A 13,753-nucleotide genomic window follows, 5' to 3' on the forward strand; every position below is an offset into this window, starting at 1 on the left:
ATGGTACTAGAAATGTTGGAAGATTCCCTTGATGGTATTCTCTAATTGCTTCAGTAATTTAATGTGAAGCATAGTCACTTCATTGTATACTGCATAATCTTGATGTCTCCTGTTGAATTAATAGGAAAATCAGAAAATAATTGATAAAAGAAATAAAATTATAGTTTATTTTTTTCATTTTTAATAAATTTGCAAAGATTTCAAACAAACTTCTTTCACATTGTCATTATGGGGTGTTGTTTGTGGAATTTTGAGGAAAATAATGAATTTAATCCATTTTGGAATAAGGCTGTAACATAACAAAATGTGCAAAAAAAGGGGAGCGCTGTGAATATCTTCCGGATGCACTGTATGCATACTGAACACTACATATGGTTCCATTTTAAACACTGTTCTAAATGTTATTTACTCCAAATCAAAATTATCATCACAGTATTGACATAGTCATAAACAAGCATTAACTGTACCACTAGCACTTCCGAATTCTACCCCATTCAATAAGTAGGTAACCTTTTCTAGTGTTAATGTTAACATTTTTACAAAATAAAGAAAAATGCAACCTGATAACCAGCTAGTAGCAGTTTTATATTGTATTATATATTATATTTCTTTTTCCTTGCTTGTTAACAGTTTACATGCTAATTTCTTTTATGGAAGACCTTAATTTCCATTACGCCTTCAGTTGCCCATTTGTTTATCCAAATCTTGTGTAATTAGAAGTTTCCCTGCATTCAGCTATCAGCATTATTTATCTTGCCCTATCTGGCATCTAGCAGAATCCGCATTGCATCGTGAAGAATGTTCCATCCATCCTCTCATTTTATAATCAAAAGCTGCTTTCTGGAGTGCTGCCTGGTTGAAGTGGAGGAGATGATTGAAGAAGTGAGGATTTATAGAGGGGAACAAGTTAAACTTCACTACTTGAAATGGAGACAAGTGAAAGTGTTGTCACTAACATTCAATTTTTTTTACCGCAGAAGAAAATACTACTTAAGACATCCAATCGAGCTAGGCTAACAACCAGACAGTGAAATATATTCTTTATCACGCTATGAGGCCTTGCTTGAGAGCCAGCACAGAGCTGTATGTTTCTTATCTCAAGCCAGTGTTGTATAAAGATAATGTTCAGGGTGTCAATATGGAAATTGTGGTATATATAATGCTAAACTAATCCCAACTTTATCTTAAATAGAACTTTCCACACCTGTAAACATTCCATCATGATTTAAACATCTAAAGCCGTAAAGCTACTGTGACTTTGCAGAAAATTACTCCGGAAAATTGACTTATTCATAATGTGTCTGAATGCTAAGAGCTTTTTTTTTTTTTAAATTTCCATTATCACTGCCATTAATAGATGTAGTATAATAGCAAGGGGTGGTGTGACAATAGGTCCGTGACACCCATTTGTCAATGGCCAAGGTAATCACATTTGACCTCCTTGATGTGTTTTTTTTTTACATTTTGCTCCTGAGATTGAAATACAATTTATGAAGAGCTGTTAAATTACCTCTTTTGTTACATTTGTTTTATTGCGCATTTTGCATTAAAGTAATAGCCTTTGTGGCAAATAGCATGACCTTTTTAAAGAAAGAAACAGTTTTTAGCTGTAGAGTTTTATGTAAACTGCCAGAAAGGTTTAGTGGAATAAAAATTATACATTATATCCATTAATATTGCAGAGAGGAGATCTGAAAGGAACCAAAGGGAACTCCTAACAAATGTTGTAAAGTTAAGCATTGCTTTGATAACGTGATTGTGTAGGTTTTTTTTCCTTTTTACATATCTTTCCTGCTTATTATTGACAGAAGTAAAAAATAAAATGTCATTTCTTTTTTTTAACTTGTGTAAATATGAACTATTACATATTAATAGTAGGTAGTCTAATTTTTTTGAAGCAGGTGGAACTTTAGGTTTCTTTTCATCTGTTTTCCAGTTTGTCTTCACCGCCTGCTAAAAAAACCTTTGTTTACAGAACTCAATAGCTTAAACTTAAATTTACACAGGAGTAAATGAGTGAAAGTAGGGACTCATCCTGCTTACTCGCTCCCTCTATGTGGCTCAATCCAAGGTTTTGAGGAGTATCTTGTCTAAAAAGCAGATTACTGCTGCTGTGAAGCCCTTTAGAAGAGGTATGGATGCCCCCAGTTAAGTCAATCTACTAATGAAAGAATAGGTTACATTCAAATGATAGGGTTTGTGGCTGCCTGTCATGGATCCGCAGTAATGATTGTGCCTCAGCTTACCTCTCTGTGTGTTCAGCTTAAAGACCAGCTGCCCTTCGCCTGGCTGCTTAAGTAATCTCTCCTCAAAGCATGGCTCAACCCCAGCCCCTATCAGGGAACTCTATGATAACCTGTGCACTGCAAGCCAGCCCTGCTGATCAATATTGTGTGTTTGGCTTACGTGTGCTCCTTGCTGTGTGTTCTACGTCTGATTCTAGTTACCGATCTTGGCTTGTTCTTGACTCTTGTCTGCTTCATATGCTTCATATCCCGACTTTGGCATGTTCCTTGACTATCCTTACCTGCTTGTTGCCCTGACCTTTGGCTATCTCCTGACTATCCTTTGTTGTCACAGTCTGCTACTTCCTCTCTACCTTCCTGTAGTCTATTATGAGCGTGAGCTGGGAGGCCCCGGGGGACGCGACCTGGAGCCAGACTGCAGCTAAATCCATCCCCACCACTAGGGGCCTCTGGTAAACACCCGCTGGCTCTTAGATTCCGTGCCCTGGGAAATCTCATGCTCTAGCTCCCAGTGTGATCCATGTTGGTGCTTCAGAATACCTGCTGTCCTGAATCTCCTAGAGCTCCATCCGCAGCAGTCAGCCGTAGGGTCCACTACCTTGCGGTGCGCTCCTGACCCCGGGGTGCATCTGTCACCTGGACTCAGATGAACTGACACTGACTTGTACAGGCCAACAATGTTCCTTTGGTCCATGAAGCCTAAATGCACTTATAGTATAAGTATAGTAAAATAATTAGTATAGTATAAGGGAAACTTTTTTTTTTAGTTTTTGGATAGAGTGGAGAGGGATTAGAATCAGGGGCATATTTGGCGTGAGGCCCAATTTTAGTCTTGCCAAGGGCAGCACAAAACCAAAATACACCACTAATTAGAACACTTGACAGGTCTTTATTGCTGTCTGTGCCTCCTTTAGGGAGATTTACCTTCTCTATACCTTCTCAGAAAGTGAAAGGAAAATCCCAAACTTTGGGTTGCCTCCAGAACAGTAATAGAGGGAAAATCTTCCAATGGGGACACAAGTTATAGTGACCCTGGTGACAACCAGGGATTCCCACACTTTGGCAGGATTTCTTTTCAATTTCTGCTTTGGCTATGAGATAGGAAGTGAAGGAAAATTTCCCCAATGGGATACAGAGGGCAAAATACTCTATCCAAAAAGAAAGTTTTGCTTTGAGTTCTATTTTAAGGCCTGTAAAATAGCAGCACCACGTGACAGGCTGCCATTGACAGCTTTCTCCTTTCTCCTTGTATAAAGCTTGACGTCCAAAGGAAATGCTCATAACTTCCAAACAGTATCACCTGTTTAAAAACTCTCTGTTAATCATAAATTGATGTCTTTAAAATGAATTGTCCCACAATGCCAAGTTTTTATTTTCTCTCCTTTTTAAATCCTCACAGCTGTTCTGCAATTTTCTGTAGATGAAATTCATGTTTGCTCTACTTATTGGGTAACATTCCTGAAGCTCATACAATTATCTTCCAAAGCTATTGTTTAAAAAGCACATTATTTGTGATGTGATTATGGGATTTAGCGAGGTGTTAATGAAAATCATTATAAATGTGAAAATTAAATTGACTGTTAAGTCAAAGCAATACTTGCTAAATTCTTGATGATGTATGAGAGAAAGCTGCCATTTTCTTAATTATCTCTCTCACCTTTTTTTGCAAAATGTAATTGTTCCTATTTTCAGTAGCATGACTATCCTGCATATAAATCCAAGCCAAACAAACAACATAGACAGAACAGAACTCTGGTCATAAAATAAAATCTGTACAAATGGAAGCATTCAGAGAATAAAAAAGGAACAATAAACTCTTAACCCAAAGCAATAGTGAGGTTGCCTCAAAGGGATTTCCAGTTTTATAATGCAGGTGGCTGGCTCAGTAGCATTGGCTTTGACTGTACATAATAACACAGTAGTTTAAAACACTTAATAGCAAAGCAAACGCTTTGTGAGCCGAAAACTTTAAAAAAATATTACAGCAACGTATAATTTTGCTAAAACCATCATAAAAATATAGTAAAGAGTTGGAAGTTTTAATAAATGACTAAAATGCAATTTATAGGCTAAACAAAAGATTGTTTGATATTTCCATGCCTTTAAAGCTGAACTTTGAAATAAGCAAATATTGTCTAAGTACAGGAGCATGTGTACTCTTACTCAAATCTTGATGTGCTTTGTGTATTTCTTCCAGATCTGTGCAGTAATCCAGCATGAAATGTTGCCTCAGTGCAGAAACTTCCTGGGTTAAAGACTGGCCAGTGCTGTTCTCTTTGTGCAGGGTGACTGGTCTTGTATCCGCCCTCTTTTGCAGTTTTCTAAAGGTAAACTGTAGTGGGTGGATCTACTGGGTCCCTCCCCAAGCTCTTCTATCTGCACATGCTAGGTCCAGCAAAGTGATGATGTCACTACTACTTTTACAAAGTAATAACTAGGTTTGCATTTGGTGCACATAGAGTGAATTGTTATCTTTTGTGGCTATTAAGGAATATGCAATATGCTTTTATGGAGCTTGGTTTTAATATTCAGGATACGTGCAGGCTTTTTATATCTCCAGGCAGTCACAGTGCAGTTAATGTCACAGCTGACTAATCAGGCTTTTTTCCTTCCTGAACGTATACTCTTAGCTCTGGGTAATGGTGTCATAGAAGCACAACATGCAATTCACATAAATATTCCTATTTCTGTAAACCTTTTTCTTATATAATGACACAAGCTAGAGAGGATACATACATCCAGAAATGCTATCATTTAAATGTAATTGGTTTAATTCATTCATTAAAACAGGATTCATATCTAAGGGTATATCTAAGGGTATCCATACCCCTTGGGGTGTGGGAATCAAATGTTAAGGGTGTGGGACTGGATCTCTGAATAATTAAAAAAAACTTATTCTCTGTACTATTAAACCTGAAATCAAGTAATACTGCTAGTAATTCAACTTTAAAGTGGTTGTAAAGTCAGTGAATATACTGCCAGCCCCTGTTATAACAAGGTATAATACACAGTGTCAATGTTTTTTAAAAATGATGCAGCTAAAACCTTATTTCAGAGCACTGCTGTGTGGTCATGTGACCTCCCACCACTCTCCTCCACCAATCTAAGGACTACAGTGGGAGGGGCGGAGATTACCCTCTGACGTCAGCTGGGAGGACACGTGACCGCTGTGCTGCCCACTCAGCCCCTCGCGATGTGGTCCTTTAATCAGGGGAGGAGAGTGGCGAGAGGTCACCTGACCACACAGCGATGTTCTGAAATAAGGTATTTAATGGCATAATTTTTAAAAACATAACAATGTGTATTATACCCTGTTATAACAGAGGGGCTGGCAGGAATGCTATTCGCTGAATTTATTGCCACACAAATTAGCGGCAGGAGGGGTGGGTTTGGAGATTGATTACACACTAGGAGCTGACAGGCAGGAGGGAGGGGGAGAGGGTGGAGAGAGAGGAGTAAATCTAAGGCTGGGTTCACATATGTGCGGCCACAGTTCCCAGCATGGGGTCCGGTGCCTTCCTGTTCACCGGTTCAGGTGCAAATCAGGTCTGAATTTTTTCCTGAATTCACACCTGAACAGGAACCAAACATGCATGGGACCCTTTTGGAATGTGGACGGTGGCCGCCCCGGACCTGTGTGAACCAGCTCCATTGAGAGCCGGTCACACTAGCATGTCATGCAAATTAGATGCAGTGAAACCCGCATCCAATTCGCACATATGCGAACCTGGCCTGACACAGCAGGTAACGGAGGCGCTTTATCTGACCACGGTATCATGGATCAGCAGCCATAATTACTGTGGTCAGTTCACATAGGGGACACAGGAACAAGCAGGATTAACCAGGTTTTTTTACAGCATAGAAAGGGACAAATTAGACACACAAGCACAATGCTGTTTTAAGAAAACGTGATCTTGCATAGTTGTTATTTGCCATTTTTGTATAAAAAAATCTTTTATTTTTCTTTAATCAGTTTTGCTCTTTGTATAAAGTAAAGCTCCTTACATGCATAAAGTAAAACAAAGCAATTGGCATCTTTTGAACTCATATGGTACCTAACAGGACTGGTGTTGATGATGATGATGATGATGATGATTTTATCAGTCTGGCAAAGGGTGTATGGAGACATATGAGTGTGTGGAGTGTGTAATAATATAAAGGTGCAAGGAACTCCTACTTTAGAAGTTAGTTGGACAAAAAGGGTAATATGTATACAGTGCTTAGCACAGTCCCTGAATTTTATTCATAGACCTTTCTTTGGCTAATGAGTAAGGCTTTTACTAATATTGTGTTAATGTCTTTGCAATAATATGAGCATAGAACATTTAACATTTTGTTTGTCTTGTATACATTGTATACATGTATACACTGGCGGCTAAAGTTCAACATTTTTGGGGGGGCGCAAACAAACTGAAAAATACTGAACCCCCCCATCAATTGCAGCCTAGAAAAAAGCAAAAGATAACCGCCTCCGGGTCAGAATCAGTTAAAAAGCTTTATTATACAAAGCGAATATGTCCACTTACATGGATAAAAGGCAAGTAGAGCACAGATTTCCTCAAGTGGTGATGTCGCAGCGTGAGTGCCTGTGTGTCAGCTCATGTCCAGGGGAGAGAGGGGAGACAGGTTGTGTAGACTCCGTCCCAGGGATGGAAACGAGGCTTGGCTCGTGTGAGTGGTGGAACGCAGGCCTCCAACGCGGTGACGTCACAAACAGTGCGACGACGTTTCGGCGCATGTGCACTGTGTATTACAGGCGCGCGCCTTCTTCAAGCATTGAGGATAGAGGCTCATAGGAGCCTTATATGTGCTCAGTGATGGAGCCATCTAGTGGAGATTGCGTATTATAACGCAATCTAGATAGAGAGGCTCCACTGACAAAGATAAAAAATGATAATCAATTAAAATAAAAATGAGGGGGGGGCTGTGAGGGAAGAAAAAATATAAAAAAAAAATATATATATATATATATATATATATATATATATATATATATATATATAAAGGCTAAAGGGAAAAGGTATAAATGTGCATGTGTATTTATTGACCTCTGCAGAGCCACTGTATGCAGATGGCAGTATATAGATACTATTAACATTGACAGAATAAATGTAATGATAAAAACAATACATGAAGGACATATCAAAATCAATGGGTGAGCAATTAAAACCATTTTTTCAATACATGATGTAGAGAATCTGATGAATAGGTCATCAAGCAATATGCATGGGGAGGGGGGAAGAAGATATATAGTAAATAAACTGGACTATGAACATTAAAATAACTTGTTATTAGGTAAGGATGGTAACAGAAGAAATAAAGGGGGAAACAAGATAGATACAGATCTATCATGAATTAGATTCCCTATATATATATGTGTGTATACATAAAAATATGTCATGAAATGGGTTGTTAATAAAATAGAAAACAGAAAGCATATGCCTATGTATCTCTCTCTAGAATGATACTAAAAAATCGAGATAGAGGAAGGAGGAGTGCAAGGGAGAGAAATCAGTCAAAAATCATGATAGGATTGTGGATAGCTCCAGAGTCTCGTTGATTCCACCAGGTGACAAAGTGTCGAGGGAATATATTCAGTATGTTTCTCATTCACACAGCCTGAAAAACCTTGCTGCTTCAGAGAGATTTCTCTGCATTTGTTCCAAGACCCACACTTTTAGGCCATGGGTGGAGCCTTGTTGACATTTTGAAAAATGGCGAGGGACACTATGTTTATCTTTCCCTTCCTCAATCTTCCTGCGATGTTTGCCAAACCTTTGTCTTAAAGGGCGAATGTTTCTGGCCATGTTCCACAAAATCGCAGGTTTTGCACAGGGCAATTTTGTTGCCTTAAACGCAACTGTACCAACCACCTAGATTTCATCAAGGAAAGTGGTGTGCTTAGTGCCAAACTGAGGGATAAGGGATATCTTGAATCACTTATCCAAGATGCATATATGTATTATCTATCAGATACTCCTGCACAGGGTAAGAAAAAAGAAGCCACCAATCAGTCGGTTCGCTTCATTACCAGATTTCACCGTGATCACAAAAAAATGGAAACTATCCTTAAGAGGCATTGGCCAATACGTCTGGAGGATCCTCATCTTAAGACTCTATTACCCAAATTTCCCATTGTCATCTATAGAAGAGCACTGAATGTCAAAAATAATGTCAGCAAATTAAAACCCTTGTTCACATCGTCTAGCCCACGCCTATGCCTACTTCCACTACATGGCATGTTTCAGTGCAAAAAAGTCCTGTGCAAAACCTGCGATTTTGTGGAACATGGCCAGAAACACTTTTCCACCAAGGGCAAGACCTATGACACCAATGAGTTTTACAACTGCTCATCTGATTTCGTAGTCTACTGCCTCTATTGTCCCTGCCGCCTACTATATGTAGGCCGCACCATTCGCCCTTTAAGACAAAGGCTTGGCGAACATCGCAGGAAGATTGAGGAAGGGAAAGATAAACATAGTGTCCCTCGCCATTTTTCAAAATGTCAACAAGGTTCCACCCATGGCCTAAAAGTGTGGGTCTTGGAACAAATGCCGAGAAATCTCTCTGAAGCAGAAAGGTTTCTCAGGCTGTGTGAACGAGAAACATACAGAATATATTCCCTCGACACTTTGTCACCTGGTGGAATCAACGAGACTCTGGAGCTATCCAAGATCCTATCATGATTTTTGACTGATTTCTTTCCCTTGTACTCCTCCTTCCTCTATCTCGATTTTTTAGTATCATTCTAGAGAGAGACACATAGGCATATGCTTTCTGTTTTCTATTTTATTAACAACCCATTTCATAACATATTTTTATGTATACACACATATATATAGGGAATCTAATTCATGATAGATCTGTATCTATCTTGTTTCCCCCTTTATTTCTTCTGTTACCATCCTTACCTAATAACAAGTTATTTTAATGTTCATAGTCCAGATTATTTACTATATATCTTCTTTTTTCCCCCCTGATGCATGTTGCTTGATGACCTATTCATCAGATTCTCTACATCATGTATTGAAAAAATGGTTTTAATTGCTCACCCATTGATTTTGATATGTCCTTCATGTATTGTTTTATCATTACATTTATTCTGTCAATGTTAATATTATCTATATACTGCCATCTGCATACAGTGGCTCTGCAGAGGTCAATATATACACATGTCCATTTATACCTTTTCCCTTTAGCCTTTATATATATATATATATATATATATATATAAATATATATATATATATATATATATATATATATATATATATATATATATTTATTTATTTTTTTTAAATATTTTTTTCTTCCCTCACAGCACCCCCCCCCCCCATTTTTATTTTAATTGATTATCATTTTTTTTATCTTTGTCGGTGGAGCCTCTCTATCTAGATTGCGTTATAATACGCAATCTCCACTAGATGGCTCCATCACTGAGCACATATAAGGCTCCTATGAGGCTCTATCCTCAATGCTTGAAGAAGGCGCGCGCCTGTAATACACAGTGCGCATGCGCCGAAACGTCGTCGCACTGTTTGTGACGTCACCGCGTTGGAGGCCTGCGTTCCACCACTCACACGAGCCAAGCCTCGTTTCCATCCCTGGGATGAAGTCTACACAACCTGCTGGACGGGATTGTCTCCCCTCTCTCCCCTGGACATGAGCTGACACACAGGCACTCACGCTGCGACATCACCACTTGAGGAAATCTGTGCTCTACTTGCCTTTTATCCATGTAAGTTGACATATTTGCTTTGTATAATAAAGCTTTTTAACTGATTCTGACCCAGAGGCGCTTCTCTTTTGCTTTTTTCTTACATGCTTGGAGCCTGCTTCACGCTTCCGTGGATAGCTTGCCCTGGAACACAGACTGTTTTAAGCCTATGCAAAAGGTTTTTTGTTCACTTTTTTTTCCCCACTCCCATTGTACCATTGTTTACTAGCCATCCATTCCCCCAGAGGGCATTTGTATTTAAATTATTTCATAACTGGCAACAGTGCTACCTATCCACATGTTTCAACTATGCATCAATTGCAACCTCACTATGCCCATCAAATGCAGCCATTGTGCCCATCAAATGCAGCCACTTGTGCCCATCATATGCAGCCACTTGTGCCCATCAAATACAGCCATTGTGCCCATCAAACACAGCCAATGTGCCCATCAAAGGCAGCCACTTGTGCCCATCAAATGCAGCCATTTTTGCCCATCATATGCAGCCACTTGTGCCCATCATATGCAGCCACTTGCGCACATCATATGCAGCCATTGTGCCCATCAAACACAGCCATTGTGCCCATCAAATGCAGCCACTTGTGCCCATCAAACGCAGTCATTGTGCCCATCAAACGCATACATTGTGCCCATCAAACGCAGCCACATGTGCCCATCAAATGCAGCCACTTGTGCCCAATATTTGCAGCCACGTGTGCCCATCATATGCAGCCACCTGTGCCCATCAAATGCAGCCACCTGTGCCCATCATCTGCGGCCACTCGCCCATCAAATGCAGCCACTTGTGCCTATCAAACGCAGCCACTGTGCCCATCATATGCAGCCACTTGCTCATCAAACGCAGCCACCTGTGCCCATCAAATGCAGCCACTTGCCCATCAAATGCAGCCACTTGTGCCCATCAAATGCAGCCACCTGTGTCCATCAAATGCAGCCACCTGTGCCCATCAAATGCCACCACCTGTGCCCAAATGCAGCCACTTGTGCCCATCAAATGCAGCCACTTGTCCATCAAATGCAGCCACCTATGGCCATCAAATGCAGCCACTGTGCCCACCAACCCCCTCCCCACTCGCAGGGGTTTGCGGCTTTGGCTGCATCCCCCCTCATGCACAGATCATGGCTTTGGAAGCACCCCCTGCACCTGAGGGAGGGTGCCTGAGCCGCGATCCGCATGGGGGTGGGGGAGATGCAGCTGAGGGAACTTACCTCTCAGAGTGGCGGCAACCTCCACTACAGCGCAAGTCTCCTCTCTCCTCTTCCTAAGCGCCAGGCATCCAATAGGGTGGCCTGGCGCTTTGGCCAATCAGGAAGCAGGTCTGACGTCCTGCCTCCTGATTGGCTGGGAGGAAGGTTAGTGTGAAAATAGCGAAAATGAATTTGCTATTGTCACACAATTGGGTGGCATCAGGGCTCACTCTCTCCGCCCCGAGCCTCAGGCTCTAATCAAGTGCTTCAAAATGTACCACCCCTGCCATAGGAATCCATGCTTCCGGTGTCCTGAAAGTATTAAAGAGGGAAAATTTTAAGGCATTATTAACATCTGCTTTTACAATGAGTTTTCAGTAAAAAATACTGTATATTGTATTATCTTTTCCTCCAAGAAAAGTGTCAGGGCTGGCTCAGCCCTTCCTTTACTGAGCTGGCCACTCAGCTGACGGCTAATTGCCAGCTCTCATTTCTCTCCACAGTTAACCAGCTGTTGTGTATCTGCTCGTCAGTCCCGCCTACTTAACCACTTGACAACTGGGCACTTAAACCCCCTTCCTAACCAGACCAATTTTCAGCTTTTGGTGCTCTCACATTTTGAATGACAATTACTCAGTCATGCAACACTGTATCTTTATGAAATTTTTGTCCTTTTTTTCACACAAATAGAGCTTTCTTTTGGTGGTATTTAATCACTGCTGGGTTCTTTATTTTTTGCGCCGTAAAAGAAAAAAGACCGAAAAATCTGTAAAAAAATACATTTTTCTTCATTTCTGTTATAATATTTTGCAAATTAGTAATTTTTCTTCATATATTTTGGCCAAAATTTATACTGCTACATATCTTTGGTAAAAATAACCCAAATCGGTGGATATTATTTGGTCTTTTTGAAAGTTATAGAGTCCAAAAGCTATGGTGCGCATATCTGAAAATTGATCACACCTGAATTACTGACGGCCTATCTAATTTCTTGAGACCCTAAAATGCCAGAAAAGTACAAATACCCCCCAAATGACCCCTTTTTGGAAAGAAGACATTCCAAGGTATTTAGAAAGATGCATGGTGAGTTTTTTGAAGTTGTCATTTTTTCCCACAATTCTTTGCAAAATCAAGGTTTTTTTTTACTTTTTTTTTTTTCCACAAAATTGTCATATTAGCAGGGTATTTCTCACAGACCGCATATGCATACCACAAATTACACCCCAAAACACATTCTGCTATTACTCCCGAGTATGGTGATACCACATGTGTGAGACTTTTACACAGCGTGGCCACATACAGAGGCCCAACATGCAGGGGAGCACCTTCAGGCGTTCTGGAGCACCCAGGCCAATTCTGACATTTCTCTCCTACATGTAAAAATCATCATTTATTAGCTAGAAAATTACATAGAACCCCAAAACATTATATATTTTTTTTAGCAAAGACCCTAGAGAATACAATGGCGGTCGTTGCAACTTTTTATCTCGCACGGTATTTGCGCAGCAATTTTTTTAACGCGTTTTTTTTGGAAAAAAAAATGTTTTGTGCTTTACAAAAACCAAAACAGTAAAGTTAGCCCAATGTTTTTGCATAATGTGAAAGATGAAGTTACGCCGAGTAAATAGATACCCAACATGTCACCCTTCAAAATTGCACGCGCTTGTGGAATGGCGCCAAACTTTGCTACTCAAAAATCCCCATAGGCGACGCTTTAAAATTTTTTACTGGTTACATGTTTTGAGTTACAGAGGAGGTCTAGGGCCAAAATTATTGCTCTCGCTCTACCGATCGCAGCGATACCTCACATGTGTGGTTTGAACACCGTTTCATATGTGGGCGGGACTTACGTATGCGTTCGCTTCTGCATGCGAGCACACAGGGACAGGGGCGCTTTAAAAAAAAATTTTTTTTTTTGTATTGTTCATTTTACTTTATTTATTTTAGTTTGATGCTTTTTTCCAAAAAAAAAAATTTTTGACCACTTTTATTCCTATTACAAGGAATATAAACGTCCTTGTAATAGGAATATGGCATGACAGGTCCTCTTTACAGTGAGATATGGGGTCAATAAGACCCCACATCTCACCTCTAGGCTGGGAAGCCTGAAATTAAAAAAAAAAAAAAAAAAAAAGATCCTGGCTTCGATCGTAGCGGTGAGTCGGTAGAAGCACCGCAAGGCGGCGGGAAGGGGGGACGTCCCCTCTCGCCTCCCGTAAGAACGATCAAGCAGTGGAACAGCTGCTATGATTGTTCTCATAGTGTAGGGAATCGCCGGCTGAAAAAGCTGATATCTGAATGATGCCTGTAGCTGCAACCATCATTCAGATATCTCCGCACAAAGTCAATTACGTTGTATGACGGCCGGCGGGCGGGAAGTGGTTAAAACGCTTTTTTTTTTTTAACACAAAGTTGTCCATTTATACAATATTTCTACCACATAACATGTACATGCCAAAAATGACACCCCAAAATAGATTCTCCTGCTTCTCCTGAGTACGGCGATACCCCATGTGTGAGACTTCCACAGCCTGGCCACATACAGAGGCCGAGTACAGCTGAGCATGGCTCAGCATGGCAG

This window comes from Aquarana catesbeiana, linkage group LG11, assembly GCF_042186555.1.
Source record: "Aquarana catesbeiana isolate 2022-GZ linkage group LG11, ASM4218655v1, whole genome shotgun sequence".
Taxonomy (NCBI): Eukaryota; Metazoa; Chordata; class Amphibia; order Anura; family Ranidae; genus Aquarana; species Aquarana catesbeiana.